Source organism: Adiantum capillus-veneris, chromosome 25 (genome assembly GCF_014529385.1).
Source record: "Adiantum capillus-veneris isolate H3 chromosome 25, ASM1452938v2, whole genome shotgun sequence".
Classification (NCBI taxonomy): Eukaryota; Viridiplantae; Streptophyta; class Polypodiopsida; order Polypodiales; family Pteridaceae; genus Adiantum; species Adiantum capillus-veneris.
The window spans coordinates 73331824-73347562 of record NC_140955.1 but is presented as its reverse complement, the minus strand read 5'-3'; the positions used below and the strand labels follow the sequence as shown (position 1 = coordinate 73347562).

The window sequence follows — 15739 nt, the reverse complement described above, 5'->3', positions numbered from 1 at the left end:
CAAGGTTGAGAGCCATTTTGTGGATTTGTTGGATGTGGAGCCTGTGTTGAAGCCATATTTTGATGTATGTGCAGTGATTGAACCGATTTATGAGCATGATTGTGGTTTAGAGCAGGGATCTGTATTCTTGGAGACTGATGAACCCATGCTAGAAGCTATGGATAGTGGTGCTAGCCATGATTATGATGTGGATAAAGTGATGTGTGATGATGAGTATGCTTATGATGATGAGAAGGGGTTTGGCATATATGAGTCCAATCTCAGCTATGTGGATGCCTATGCTAGGGATATGTGTGTTGCGGGGATACTTTTGTGCTTTGGATATCAACAACTTTACCTTCACACAATGCTTTTAGCTACTTGGGTGCATGATTTGCAGGTTGTTGCTATGGCTAGTGAAGCCAAGATGCCAAGTGATGAGTCACTTGAGGTGTCTCTATCGGTTGGGTTGAATGTGGCATGCAATATTTATGCTTTTGGAACTCCAAACAGGGCGGATGTGTTAGTTGGATATGCCTATGGTGCATTTTTGTTGATTGTTGACAAATGTAGGTGTGGTGTTATGATGCTTCTTGTGAATTAGGCGATATGCCTTTGGCCTTTTGATCCAGGTGGAATGAGCATCTACTAGTGCTGCTGCTGAGCATGAATGCTCTAGCAGGCTAGGGGGTGGGCAAATTATGTCAGGAGTTTTTTGGAGCAAGGGAATGTGCATATGTACATACACATGCATGGTGCATCGAATAAAGGATTGCCCATTTTCCAGAGCCAGGTGGTTATGTGGGGCCCACATGTGTACAGGTAGGACAAGATGTACATAGTGCATCAATTTTCATCATTACCAGTATCAGTGTGTTTTCTCTACAATAATGAGGAGTTGGTAGCGCGTAAAAATTCTCAAGGAAGCTATCCGTGGGCCGACGACATGAGGTAAGCAGGTGCATCATATGGCATCTAGTGGCGTCAGGACGGCGAATGAGGTCAATACTTGCACGCGGAGAAGTACGGACACAACGTGGGTGTTTCCTTGTGATAATTATGCATAAAGGTCATCATGAGGACCACTTTTTGGGGCCACTTCACGTGGTGGCGAGATGCATTATTGAAAATAAATGAGTGTCAGGTGTGCGGATGATGCAAAAAGGTGACAACTATGCATTGTGAGGTCAGTTTTTGGCCTGTTCGGGGTCCGTTTGAGGTCATCCAAAAGGCCAAGGGTGCCCAAGTAATAAAGCTAAGTGTGGGAACTGAAAAAGCAGAGAGAAGACCAGAAAAAACGTGGAGAATAGAGGAGGAACAGCCGCAGGTGTGTTTTTGGGGTTTTTGGAGCCTGTTTTGGCCGTAAACTGCTCATCCGAGGTCGGATTTGAGCACTTTGACATTGTAGACTGGGATTTTGGGCCGTTCCGGACGCGATGGCGCTGTCCATTTTGCCAAATTCCTCCCTCTTTTTCTGTTGTTTTGGTTGTGTAAGTTTCTCCTATGAGCGAAGTTTCTGCTCCAGTTTGTGATTGTATCTGGCTTATTTTACCCATATTGTGTGAGCTATTTGCCCCATTGGTGTTGACCCAAGCTCATTTGTATCTAAACATCATAAATTATCCTCTTTTGAGCTGAGTTTTTTGGGTGTGTGTGTGTGTGTGTGTTTGTGTGGAGTGGGCAAGTGGATAGTCTCTCTCCTCTCACTCCACAGGTGTGTTCCCTGTCTCGGCCAGGTGTGTTGTGTAAGCCGAGTGGTGTCCCATAGTGTGTGTGTGTGTGTATCTTTCCAAGAGTGTGTGTCGGGTTGTTATAGAGGCGTTCTGTGTGTTTCCATCCCGCTCAGATCGTCTAGTCCAACATGCTTAATGAATGTGGTGTACTGCTTTCCAGTGCTTGTTGAGTAGGATGGAGTTATTCTTCAAGCTTGATCTTTTTATATAATTTGCAAAAAAAGAGATTTTCTCGAGCTCCTGAATCAAGCAATGCCGTCGAGTCAACTTGGTTGCTACCCACTTTGACTGCAATTATTGGATCCACTGTGTCTTCATTAAAATTCGTTAATTGAATAGCATTTATTTGCAATGGTGATCCAATTTGTTCTTGTTGTCGTAGAAGCCTTCTTTTTGCAATGTGTTCTTTTGCTTTTGCTTGTGCTTCTTCTCTTACCCTCTGTTTCTCCTTTTTCTGTTGTTTTTCATGATGGGTTTGTTGAAGCATATGCTATGTTAGTGGTAAATGATACTTTTTTAACCGACACCCACTAATCCAATTTGGCATTTCTTCACGTCCCAATGTCGCAAGTTTGACGGCTCCGCTTTGTGATAAGTCACTAATCACAAAGGATCCCATCCATCGCTTTTTAAGTTTTTTTGGCATGTTGCTTCAAAGTGTAAACAAGTACATAATCACCTGTTTCAAAATCTTTCGTGCGCACATGCTTGTCAAAAAACTCCTTTTGTCTTCTCTTCTGAGCATAGATAGAAGCTACAGCTCTCAGTCGAAGTTCATCTAGCTTTTCAAGATCATCTATTCTTAAAGAGAGTTCATGGCCTGTCCATTCTAAGCGTTTCTCCATTTGTAGAGTTGGAATCAAAAACTCTATGCGTAATATAGCGTTTAGACCAAACACCATGTTGTACGGTGTTGTTCCAATCGATGTTTCATAAGCTACCTTGTATGCCCATAGTGTTGAGTGTAATTGTTGATCCCAGTCTGCCCTTGATTCTGATACAATTTTAGTCAAAACAGTGCATAGGGTTTTATTTGTGGCCTCAACTTGTCCATTTGCTTGTGGATGATATGGAGCATATTTTTTATATATGACCATGAATTCCTCTAGCAGGTATTCAATGACTTCATTAAGAAAATGTGTTCCTGGATCACTAACAATTTCTATTGGTAATCCATATCTTACAAAGACATTCTCATACAAAAATTGTGCAATGGTCCTTGCATCTACTCTTTGTGTCGCTTTGGCTTCAACCCATTTTGTGAGATAGTCCGTAGCCATGATGATATAAAGTCCTTGTGGAGATCTGCGTTTCTCAGTCCTTGAATAAATATAAGCATAAGTCGGGACTAGGTTGGTAGTTCTTCCACAGGGCAAAACTTCACATATCTCTTTAGTTGTAGGGTTGCCTTTCACACAGATTCCCCTTCCTTTTGTTTGAATTTATGGATTTGTGAGACTGTATTATGAGCTATCCCCCTTTGTGAGAATTCCTCAATAAACTCATCAAAAACCTCCTCCATAGACTCAAAATCTCTACGCTCCACAGAATCAAACCAGGTGGCTGCATCCTCTTCTAGGGTAAGTCCAAACCCTGCAAATTGAGTAGGAAAATCCAAAACTTCTTCAGTTCTAATTACACGCACGAAGGCTGCTACATGATCCCTAGGATCTCTGTTTCCCGAGTATTTCTTGTTTACCCATTTTTGCCCTGAGAAGGTCTAATTCTACGATGGTCTACAAATCTCATCATTGGTTCTCCTCGTCCTCCTCGATATCCCTCTTATGGCCTTTGATAGTGGGAGTGTTCCTCTCCCAAAGGTGCTCCTAAGCCATGATTTCTGACAGTTTTTGCAAGAGGTAGTTCATCTCTCCGAACTCGTTCTCTTTGTTCTCGTTCTATGGGTTGTCTTCCGGGCTCTGCCGACTCTTGAGTTTTCGGCTTACTCTCGCCTTGGTAATGTGAATGGAGTGATGGTTCTTGTAAATCTCTTAGCCCTCGTGCAGTTGGATAACCACCTTTGTTTAGGTCTTGTTCGGATGTTGCATTTTGTTGAAGCCATGCCTGCAATGATGGTTGGGTTGTCTGATGGTTCTGATAGTTGAAAGTCTGCTGCCAGTTAGAATGTGATGTTGTGTCGTACTCTTCTGAAAATGGATTTGTAGACTTGCTAGGGGTATAGGTGGACCTTGGTACTTCTTCGGGGGCATATGTTGATGTTTCTGGAACTGTTGCCTTATCTACCTCCTCTGGCAGAACTCGTTTGTATTCTTGCCCGTTCTTGTCAAAAAAAATGATATCCTTCCCAATAGCAATTTCATAAGAGAACAAGTAAAGAACCTTGTCATCGCTTAATTCATTTGGGTAGGGTTCTTTGCATCGAAAATAAGAGACTACTTCCTCGCTCTCATGTTTGTAAATTCCCACATTCTCATTATAGGTAGAGACTCTGGTTGTTTTTTTATCATACATAAAAAAAGCTCCAGGTCAATCAATTTTAGGAGGTGGCTCTTGAGTTTTTGAGACCATTTTTCCTTTTGCCACATTATCTTCATACCTGTTGTAATCCTCAGGGTTCCTAACTAGGAGATAGCGGTTCCCCCTTTCATCTTGGAATCTATCTCCATCATCATAGACTTGAACTATCTCCAGTCTTTGAGAAGGCCGTTCCTCTATACAAATACACTTGCGTCCTCGATAGTTAGAATAAACTAGGGATCCCCGAGAGTTCGTTCCTTCTAAGAAGATTATAGTGAACTTGGCTTTGTTCAAAGGGTTTTGGGAGGTACTTCCTCCTAGCATTGGTCCTTCACTGGAGAAGCCTCCTGGTTTTTGACTAGCCATCATGAAGAAGGATTTGTCTGATGAAGTGTCAGTATCACTACCTTCTTCAATGATTGAAGCTAATGGACTAGCCTTGCCTGAGTTACACTCTCCTGAGTGGATACTAATCTATCTTGATCACATGCCACTTTTTTGTCTCTTGGAATGTGTCTTCTTGATCTTAAATTCATCAAACTTAGCAGTGCAATTTATCACAAATCCAACCACTCACCTGGCAAGGGATCAGTTTTTGCACAACTTCTTGCTTTGGTGCTGAATATACCTATACACAAGCATTAATTTTGGCAATCAAATCAAAGAATTTAACCGCTAGAGGTGGTCTTAGTAATGATTGGTATAACTAGAGTGTTAATCCCAACCATTATTGTACTCTATACACTTCTGATGTTCTTGATTAGATCCACTAATCTTGAACTGTACACCACCTACGTGTTTGTAAGTCTAGAGGTAACGTCTTAATTCTCGTCTTTGTTCCGTAAATAGGTCAAACAAAGTCCAATTTCACTTCTGAAAGAAGTTATGGAACCCTTAAGTCAACTAGAACCTCCTTGTTTTTCCACAATATAATATTATCCTAAAAATGATCCTGTAGACATGATAAGCGTAGGATGTCTAGTTTCTCTGTTTCAGATAAAATTTGCAATGTAGCTTTCCCTTGATGTGATGAGCTCACAGCTGTTCTCACTTTTTGGTTTGGACACCTATAAGCCGGTCAACTAATCAAAAATCTGTTCTAGAAGACTAATGTCCGTTCTGATGAATTCACCAGTCAAATCAACTCCAAATTGGACCAAACTTGACTAGGAGGTTTGTCTAAAGCTATATGAGAGCCTGGTATGTCTTAATTATAATTTTGGGCCTTTTAATCATGCATTAGACATCCTACACGAAGGATGTCTTTTGCATCAGAATTTAACCCAACTTGGCCCACAACTTTTCCTTGATGTGTTGATCACCTTGATGTGTTTAGATTTGTGTTTGAATGTCAAAAGACCCCAAACTTAGCTGTCCTGGCCTTTTCTCCGTCAAAAAGCGTGCTTAAACCTCAATTTCTCACCCAATTGAGATTAAACTTTTCACATGCACTCAATAAATCATGTAGATCATGCACATGAAGACATCCTATGGTTTTGGTCTCAAAACTGTCTTTTGGCCACAATCTGTCAAGATATGGTCAATCTTCCACTTTCCAGGTGAAAATAGGGTAAAACCTACCTTCTAAACACTCTGGTCAACTCAGATTCTCAAAATTCCTGCCAAATCACCCTGTAGACATCCTACGCATAGGATGTCTACTGTCTTAGAATTTTTTTTTTTCTGCCAATGAACTTCCCTATGCTCTGTAGACCTCTCAGCAATAATCACAAAAACTTTTGGACTTTAATTTAGCTTCTAAACACAATTTATCGTCTTTTATATTTCTTTGATGAGCTTAACAGCAAATATAACATGCATGAAGTGCTCCAGATCATAAATCATGATGTCCTACCTACTCTACTCCTACTCATCATTGAGATGGTGATTTTGGTGCCTCGGTTGCTTCCTAGCCTCTCACGGACTCTCAAGCTATCTTCTCACTGCATCTACCACTCCAACTCCTACTCTCCACACCACAACCTAACTCCTATCTAACACTACCTAAGACGGACGATCGAGGCCAGCCATACGCTCCCTAGACTCCTCCTAAAACCTAGAGAGTCCACCACCCTTTGATCCTATCTAAATGTAAAATAAGACTCTGGCAAGCCAGAGAATCCCTATCCTCAAGGACTAGTCTCGGTCACCTATCTAGGGTTTTCGTCCCCGGCCGGTGCCAATGTTGGCGGATACGCCGCGATGGACGTCAACACAGCCAGAACTCACCTAACAAGAATTGTCAGCTAAGGACAAAGCTCGACCCGCAAGCACGTGGAAGTAAGCATAGGGTGTCAACCTACGCTTGACCGACTATTGACTACTTCCTACAGAGGTCTCTACCCAATGTCTAAGTTATAGCCTACTATTGTGCACTGGAGGAGATTTCCTACAATGCTTCCATGAGCCAAATATCCGTTAGACTTTCTTGAAACGCTACGAAACTTGAGGGATATCCAATTAACACTAATAGGCCACTCTCCCTAAGGTCCGTGACCCAAACCCTACCCATAAACACCCACTACAGAATCACGTAGGATGTCTGACACGTTTTTGCAGGTCGACGTTTATGAAAACTAAGGTGCCTAATGTGTAGCTCTACTCAATACAAACACGTGGATATGCTGAAATGCAAAAACAGACACCGTTTTCTTACCGAATCCCTAGAAATAGCTTGCGGGTCAATCTCGCAAAGCCGGGTCATACACGCACAGTGTGGGTATTGGCGCGTAGCTCTCTCCGAGGGCAAAATGCTACACTTCTCCGTACTCGATTCCGACCACTAGTGTCCACGTAGCATCAAGATAATCTCTCACTCTCTCTCGTACACAGAATGCGCTTCTCACAGACACGTCATAGAATGAACAAAAGGGGTTTTTTCATTAAGGTTAGAATTTGGTATATATACCTTCCAAATACAAAACCTCATGTTCCCAAGTGAAATCCGACTTAGTCTTATGACAAAAATAATATACAAAATTGGAAACTTCTGCAAGCCCCAAGTATTTACAAGTGAAATTACGGGTTTTCTTAATCAGGGAATGACTACATGGGATATCCTTCTTTTATCATTTCGTCAGTCTTCAGTTGAGTGTGGTCGCCCGTCTTCAGCTAACAAGAACACACACACACACACACACACACACACACACACACACACACACACACACACACACACACACACACACACACACACACACTCTTACCTTTACACCTAAAAGCAAATAGGGCACATGTGAGGCATGCAATGAAATCCCCATTCTTGCCTGAATCCTATTGGATGAACAAAGAGGTGGACCAATGAGGATTGAGCTAGTGTAAATTAAATTTCTTATTTAAGAAATGCTTGATAAAAGAACCAATGAGAATTAATCTCCCAAAAAGACTATTGGACAGTCAAAAGGTCCAATGAGGAATAAGCAGCCCACAATTTGCTTAATTCCTATTGGCTAGAAGACTAAAAGGTCAAATAAGAATGTAGACAATTCAATTAATTATCTAAGCTTTTACAAATAGGGAAAAAGGGTGGACACTTGTCACAAGGCTCTTGACTTGGAATCTCAAATGCTGTTGCGTAAGCTTTTCAAGGGCCAATAGGATGCCATCAAGAGTAAATTGGAGAAGGGGTCACCCAAGAACAGAGAGAAGCCTCACTTTTGCCTAACACAATTACACACACACACACTCACACAACTCATGTGTAGAGCAAGAAATTCATCTCCTTCTCCATGCTTTAATGGAAAGCTCATCTTCTTCTCCAAGTTTTGAGGATGGAGGCCTACACCAACAACTCTTGGACATGGAATGAAAATCCAACCAAGAGCCAAGCTTCAATGCCATGATTCTCTCATCTATTATCTAATTACTAAGCTAAGCTAAGCTAAGCTGCAAGAGTAATTAGGTGAGGAAATAATTCTTTCTCATAAGAATAGTTCTTCTTCCTCTACATCTAGTCTCATACCTTGCTAGCTCTCACCATCTTCGAAGGTGTGTGAGGCCTTGGGTCTGAGACCGGAGAGAATTGATGTTATGTGTTATCACGTGTAAATTTGGTGCATGAAGATTTCATCTTCATTGCACCAACGAGTTTTTACCAAGGAACACAAAGAATTTTATTGTACAAAGTCTCTCTTAATGGGAGAAGCTAGAATACAAATGCCTAATGGAGGGGGGACTGGTCCATGTAAATCCGGTCCTCACGGTAGTTGTCAATTGTTCTATTTCTCTCCCTCTTTCACGTATTGTTATGCCAAACTAATTAGGTGTTATGCTAATGTTGCTATCTCCAACCAATCACTCTTCTATGTTCATTAGGAACTTGCTCTTAATGAAATTCTCACTATGTTAAGTTATTTGCTGCTATTTAGACCATTAAAAGCTACACTGGTATCAGAGCACAAGGTTTCTCTTTTCTTGCTCAAGAAGGGAGGTCCTAAAACTCACTATAAATGGTTGGTATTTTTAATTGCATGAGGGTAAGTAGAATAGGGATTTATTATCCTTGAGGTGCACCTGCTTCGTGCAGTTAACGGGGTATCACCGTCGAGAGCTATGGTCTTAATAATGGAGTCCCAAGGGGCTTGCCTATGGGTTAACCGCTATTGAGCTATTAGAAGCTCGACAGGAACCAGTGCCGATTGGGCTATGATAAACCCTATCTTCTATTCCTTGCAATTAATGATACTCCAGTCGAGAGTACAAGAGCTTGAGTGCTTATCTTTGAAAGTAAAGAGGAGTAGCAACTAGGGCTTGAAGTGCCAAAGAACAAGTAAAAATATACACCTAAAAATTAGTTAGAATGGCTGACAATAGTAGAATTAATGTTGATGGATTTGATTTTTCTAATGATCAAGCTACTAATGATGCTCCTATACTTGTGAACTATCTTGTTACTAGGCTTCAACAAGCCATGGGCAACCCATCCCTCCAAGGAGAAGTGAAATAGCAATCACGCATCCATGGGATTCTCCAATCTCCTCACCTAGAAGAGGGAGTGCCTATGAAAGCTCCTAGTGAGATTTCTAAAAGAGGGCTCTCTGCGGTGAGAGAAGAGGAGGACCCATACAAAGGGCTCAAAAGCTTACAAGTTGATGGGTCAAATCCCTCACAAAGGAGAGCCCAAATCTCAATGGTAGAGCTCCCACCAAAAGAACGAGAAAGAAGTGAATCTCCCGCCACCTCGATGGAGATGGCACCACGAAGACAGCGGGAAAAATGCTTTCCAACACCCCCTAAATGGATAAGACCATCACATAGTCCTTCTCACCATAATGCAAAGAAGGAAGAAAGGCAGTATGAGAAGAAAAATGCGAGAAAGAGGTCACCCTCTTCTCCATCTTCATCATCCTCCTCCTCTTCTGAAGGAAGTGATTGTGCAGCTCCCAAAGAACTCAAAAGGAGAGGCCATAGGAAATCCTATGCCACTTGGAAGAGGTCATGAAAGCTCAAACAGTTGAAGGAGGGAGGAAAGAGTATCTCTTTTCTTACCTAAGATGGCACCTTTGGTGCTACAGACAAAGTCTTGGCCTTTATTCAACAATTTGATGCGGCATTCGGAGATGAGGGCTTCAAGGAGTCCTCTAAGATGCGTCATGTAGCCATGCATCTCCAAAAGTCCATTAGGCAATGGTGGTCTAGCCTACAAGCAAACAGTGAAGCTCCACGAACATGGAAAGATTTAAGAGCTTCCATTATGAAACAATTTTTGGCTAGTGATGCCAAAGACAAAGTGCTCACCGAGTGGTGAAGCTTGAAGCTCTCTCCCTCCTACGAATCTATTCACAAATATGTAGACAAGTTTTGGGATTTTCTCTCAAAGCCACTGTCTACAAAAATATATATTTTGGAGAGCAAAAACAACAATTTTGTGTGGGCTTATATGAAGATGTGGCGGAGTACGTCAACTCCCAAAGGCCTCGCACTATTTCAGTGGTCATACACCATAGTATGGTGGCTTCAAGAATCAACTTACAACAAGGGGCTAAGAAAAATCTTAAGCCCATGGAAAGCAAAGACTGTAATGAGCCTAAGGGGAAGGATAAAGTCTCCCAAGGGCAACTTCAACAACAACAAAGCTAAGGAGAAGGGAGTCTACAAAGGCAAAATTGACTCTCTCTTGAAGAGCTAGAGGGTTATCACAAGGATAACGGTTGTTTCCAATGTGGGGAGCCAGAGCATGCTTATCGTGCTTGCCCATAAAAGAACACACGCAATGAACCTCCTAGAGCTTCCATAGTTGAAGTTCAAGAAGAAGATGCTCATCGCAAAGGATCTTCTCTATTCCATGCTTGGGGAAAGGTAAGACAACATGATGCTTTCATTCTCTTTGACAATGGCTCTACTCACAATTTCATATCCACGGAGTTGGCCACTAAGCTACGCATCCAAGTCTTTGAGATGGGAGATACCCTACCAGCCGATGGTGCTTTTTTCAAGGGAGAAGCAGTCTCAGTTACTCCCTTCATTGGGAAATTGAGGCTTCATGTCCAAAACTATGTGGACAAAAAGGATTTCTTCATCTCTCCCCTTAAGCATGAGGATGTAATCCTAGGGGCATCATGGCTTGATTGCATGGCGGCCAACATCAAGTTCCTTGAAAGGAAAATTTACTTTAAGTACAGGGACAAAGACATTTACATATATGCTAACCAGTTAGGTAACAGTATACCTCTAGTACATAAGCAAGCTTTTGATAAGTCAATAAAGAGCTCTATTTCCATGTACATGATATTTGTAAAAGACTCTCAAAATGAACCTAATGTTTTTTCAAATAAAAATAAAGGGAATAAAAAAGAATTAGGATTATCTAATTTCCTTAATGAATTCCAAGATGTTTTTATTTGACAACATCCCTAGTGAATTGCCTCCAAAACAAGGGGATGATGACCATGCAATTGAGCTTCTTCCAGGAATCTCACTGCCTAATAAACCTCCTTATCGAGTTTCTCGAGGAAATTATGCGGCTAGTGCATGAGTTGGTTGAGAAAGGAACGGTTAGGCCTAGTTCATCTCCATTTTGTGCACCAGTTTTATTAGTGCAAAAGAAAGATGGCACATATCGTGTGTGTGTCGACTATAGAGCACTAAATAGGATCACTATCAAAAATAGGTTTCCCGTTCCGCCGGTAGAAGACCTATTTGAAAAGCTACAAGGATTGACCTACTTCAGTAGGATTGACCTAAAAAGTGGCTATCACCAAATAAGGATAGTGGATCAAGACATTGTAAAGACCGCATTTCGCACTACGTTTGGTCTCTATGAATTCATTGTCATGCCTTTTGGCTTGACCAATGCCCGGGGGATTCACTCTATATACAAAATGGGACGCCACTTGCGAGCGGACAACTTTGAGAAAACCCCTATATATGACTCATATTAGGGAATATGACCCCCCTTTCGGATCACCAAAGCCTCAAGTGCTTCATGATGTAGACCAAGCTCTTGGAAAAACAAATGAGGTGGGCAAATTTCCTTTCGCAATTTCATTTTCATATTGCTCACATTGTTGGCAAGCATAATCAAGTAGCCGATGCACTCTCAAGACGACCGAGAGCGAATGTCATTTCCATAGCAACTCACAATGATCTATCTTCTAGATGAGTATGCTACCACTTCCAATTTTAAAGATGTGATATCAGCCCTTGCACTAGGGATGAAAGAGGAACCATTTACCCTGCAAGATGGTTATCTTCTCTATGGTAATAGGCTATGTGTTACTAACTCACTACGTGAGAAAGTAATGTATGAATCTCATGCTCCTCCTCCATATGCGGGGCATAGAGGGATTCAAGCTACCCTAAGAGGGATAGAAATACCATGAAAGCGAGCATACAAGAGTATGTTTCAAAATGTGTGGTTTGCCAAAAGACGAAGTTTGATAGAGGGAAGCAACCTGGTTTGCTTCAACCTTTGCCAATCCCTAATTTCACCCTAGGAGAGCATATACATGGATTTTATCTTTGGATTGCCTAAGTCTATCCATGGGAATACGGGAATATGGACAATAGTAGAGAGGTTCAACAAACAAGCACATTTCATACATGTCAAAAAGACTATTAAGGCCCATTAAATGGCAACCCTCTTTATATCACAAATCTCTTAGTACTACAGCGTGCCGATGTCAATAGTGTCGGATACAGATCCTAGAATGACCATCATTTTTTGGACAAATGCTTGGACAAATATCTTGAGCAACGATCGCCACCATATCTGGGTGCTTGCCATCCGACCCCAACATGTCCAATGGATAGGAAGACAAAATGACACATGACAACAACAAATTATATGCTACGAGAGAAACTTCCCACCAACACAAAGCTCAAAGACAAACAAGTTGATCCTAAATGCAACACATCTGAGCTACACCTTGGAACTTAGGCTCAAGTTTTAACTAAGAAACCTTCTATTCTGATGTTTTTATTTGTTATTTTACAAAAATTTTCTTTGAAGCGGATTTTCAAAACTTGCCCTTCTTAGTGAAGGCTTATTTTCAAAGTACATGTCCGTTGGGAAGGGGCCTCTAAATGGCATGCTCTTCGCTTGAAAGGCCTATCACGAAAGTTCCATGTGTGCAAGGCTAGACCCCTAAGTAAGGGGGTTGCAATTTCCAACACAGGAGCCTAGAGCTTCAACCAATGAGAACTATTGATTTCCCCCTTGGTGCTCAATAGCTATGTGGAACTGAAATCAAGAGTGGCTTCTTCAACAAGGGACCCTTCAAATTGAGTATTAGCCACATTGTTTAAAGTGTTACAAGTCACGTTGAAAGAGAAATATTTTTGGTGTACGTGTCTCATTAGGTCTCACCAATCTCAAAAAAATAAAAATTCTTTCAAAACATATTAAGTGCATAAGTGAATGGTGAGTTTAGGAAATGAAAAGACAGATCAAGGTGAAAAGTCAAAAGATCTCTTTTATTTTCCCTTTAGCGTTTTCTTCTCTTTAAAGTGTCCTTGCTCTCTCTCGCTCTCTCGCTCTCTCTCTCTGTGTGTGTGTGTGTGTGTGTGTGTGTGTGTGTGTGTGTGTGTTGTGTCCGTCCTCCCTAGCTAATACTGTTGCAAATCTATGTGCTTCATCATTGTTCGTTGCTACGTGCTATAGATTAGTGCATCGATTTGTTGTTGTTGAGGGAATCTTTGAATTAGGAATACCTTTTAATTTTTTTTGAAGCCATTAGAATAAGGAATACCTTTTAATTCATTATGGAGACATCAAGTGTTAAAGGTCCCTTTGTTGCCACACTTTCTTTTCGAGTGCTTTGAACTTTTTATAGACAAAATTAGAGCTATGACTTACGGAAGAGGTTGCACGAGTTACTAGTAGCTGTGTCTAAAACTTAAGCCCCATGCCGTGATTGGGCGGCAAAGGTCTTGGATACAACAATTTCGCAATTAGCTCCTCGGATGTTGTAGGAGCCATGGGCAACAAGCTGTATTTGTCTGGGAGACACGGAACCAACAGACAACCAATCAACTTATTTGCCTTCAGCTGTCTGAACTACAGAGAATCCACTTGGCTAGTGATCGCCAACACTCGGCCCTTGTTCATTCACAATTTTGCTGCCTCTCATCGACTACACTTCAAGCACTCACCCTCGCAATTCGCGACTGCCTGTTGGACTTCCACTAAACTGTGGTTCAATCAAGCCATGCTTGCAAGTAATCGTCTCCTCTCTAAGCTTGGGCAAACTCTGTCAATAATTGAAGCATCCAATGCCAAAATTGAGATGTTGAATCCCTATTGGATCATCCTCCTTGCTGCAGACACATTAAAGAGTCTTCAAAAATTGCGTAAAGTAGTCCAGATTCTATGTAACTACATCCTTTCCTAACGACCTACAATGGTCAAAATTGTGTGCTTGACAAGCTATTGTCAATTTGTGATGTGTGTATATGTGTGTGTGTGTGTGTGTGTGTGTGTGTGAGAGAGAGAGAGAGAGACCCTGTAGACTATGGGCTAAAGCATGTATTGGTGGTCCAAAAAGTGGTGTCTTGGACACTACTTTGATAGCAACTTATGGATCCCAATTTCATGTATCCCGTATTACGATACCAACAATGTTGTACATCATTGGGAACCTTTTGACAACAAGAATCCAAAATTGCAATGTCTGTAAATTTTTGATAAGATTTGCAAAAATTCACCGTGTCCTACTTTTTGCTAAGCCAACCACCAAAAAGTGAAATAGTGATACCAGCAATACATGCTTTTACCCCTACACAAATCCAACATTTTGCAACAATATGTAGACTGTAGTAGCCAAAATTGTGTGCATGATAGCTAGGGTATGTGTGTGTATGTGCTTTGTGTGTGTGTGTGTCATTGCCACCATATGTGGAGAGAGAGAGAGAGAGAGAGAGAGAGAGAGCCTTTCCTTGGCATCTGGTAGCCCACCAAAAATGACTCTGAAGCATGTCACCAACCAAAAATTGTCTTGCTCGAACCAACTGAAGGTCGTGAGAAGCCCCTATGTTGGCAATCCATGGTATTGATAGCATAAGGCAACTTAGGCCCCATGCCGTGATTGGGCGGCGAAGGTCTTGGATACAAGAATTTCGCAATTAGCTCCTCGGATGCTGTAGGAGCCATGGGCAGCAAGCTGTATTTGTCTGGGAGACACGGAACCAACATACAACCAATCAACTTATTTGCCTTCAGCTGTCTGAACTACAGAGAATCCACTTGGCTAGTAATCGCCAACACTTGGACTTCCACTAAACTGTGGTTGCGACCAAGCCATGCTTGCAAGTAATCGTCTCCTCTCTAAGCTTGGGCAAAGTCTGTCATTAATTGAAGCATTCAATGTTGTTGATGTATACAATTTTTCTATTTGGAGCCATCTGATGAACACTACGGGCTTGATGGATTGACAAACAATGGGAAGTAGTCATGTCTTCAAGAGTGAATTACAAAGCTGATAATTGTTGTATGCATCACAAGGCTATTAATGCCCAATCCTCACTGGCACGGTGTGCATTTGAAGCATTTGCCAGTGTATCAGTTCTCTCGAAATCTAGCCCGTGCAAAAAGTTTTGCCAGTGTAAAAATGGCTCTGCCCCCGGCTCAAGGACCAAAGTATCCCCCGCCAGGCTGCCTTTTCAGACACCACGCAGCAGTCAAAATCTTCCGTTGCCGGGACTTGAACCCGGGTCACTCGGGTGAGAGCCGAGTGTAAAAATGGCTCTGCCCCCGGCTCAAGGACCAAAGTATCCCCCGCCAGGCTGCCTTTTCAGACACCACGCAGCAGTCAAAATCTTCCGTTGCCGGGACTTGAACCCGGGTCACTCGGGTGAGAGCCGAGTATCCTAACCGACTAGACTACAACGGAGAGCTGTTCGTTACCTTGCGGCAACACGCTAGGAAAAAAAAACAGATTTCATAGCTTCTGCTGCGCTGAACCCCATCAAGGCTAGAAGACTCCACCTTCCTGTTGATTTTCTCGAAGAAGAGCGAGCTGGTGAATCCTGTCTTCAGCTCGTAGCACGGGCACATGAGCTGTTGAGTGCAAAATGGGTGGGTGTGTGTCACTGCATGAAGCAAAGCAACAAGC

The 15739-nt window shown here is 42.0% G+C and overlaps 1 non-coding gene across 1 annotated transcript; it reads right to left on the bottom strand.

The window, feature by feature from the left end:
• Positions 1-15444: 15444 nt before the first annotated feature.
• Positions 15445-15517, bottom strand: TRNAE-CUC (transfer RNA glutamic acid (anticodon CUC)). Its single transcript has one exon. It is a non-coding gene; the product is annotated as a tRNA-Glu (tRNA).
• Positions 15518-15739: the final 222 nt, after the last annotated feature.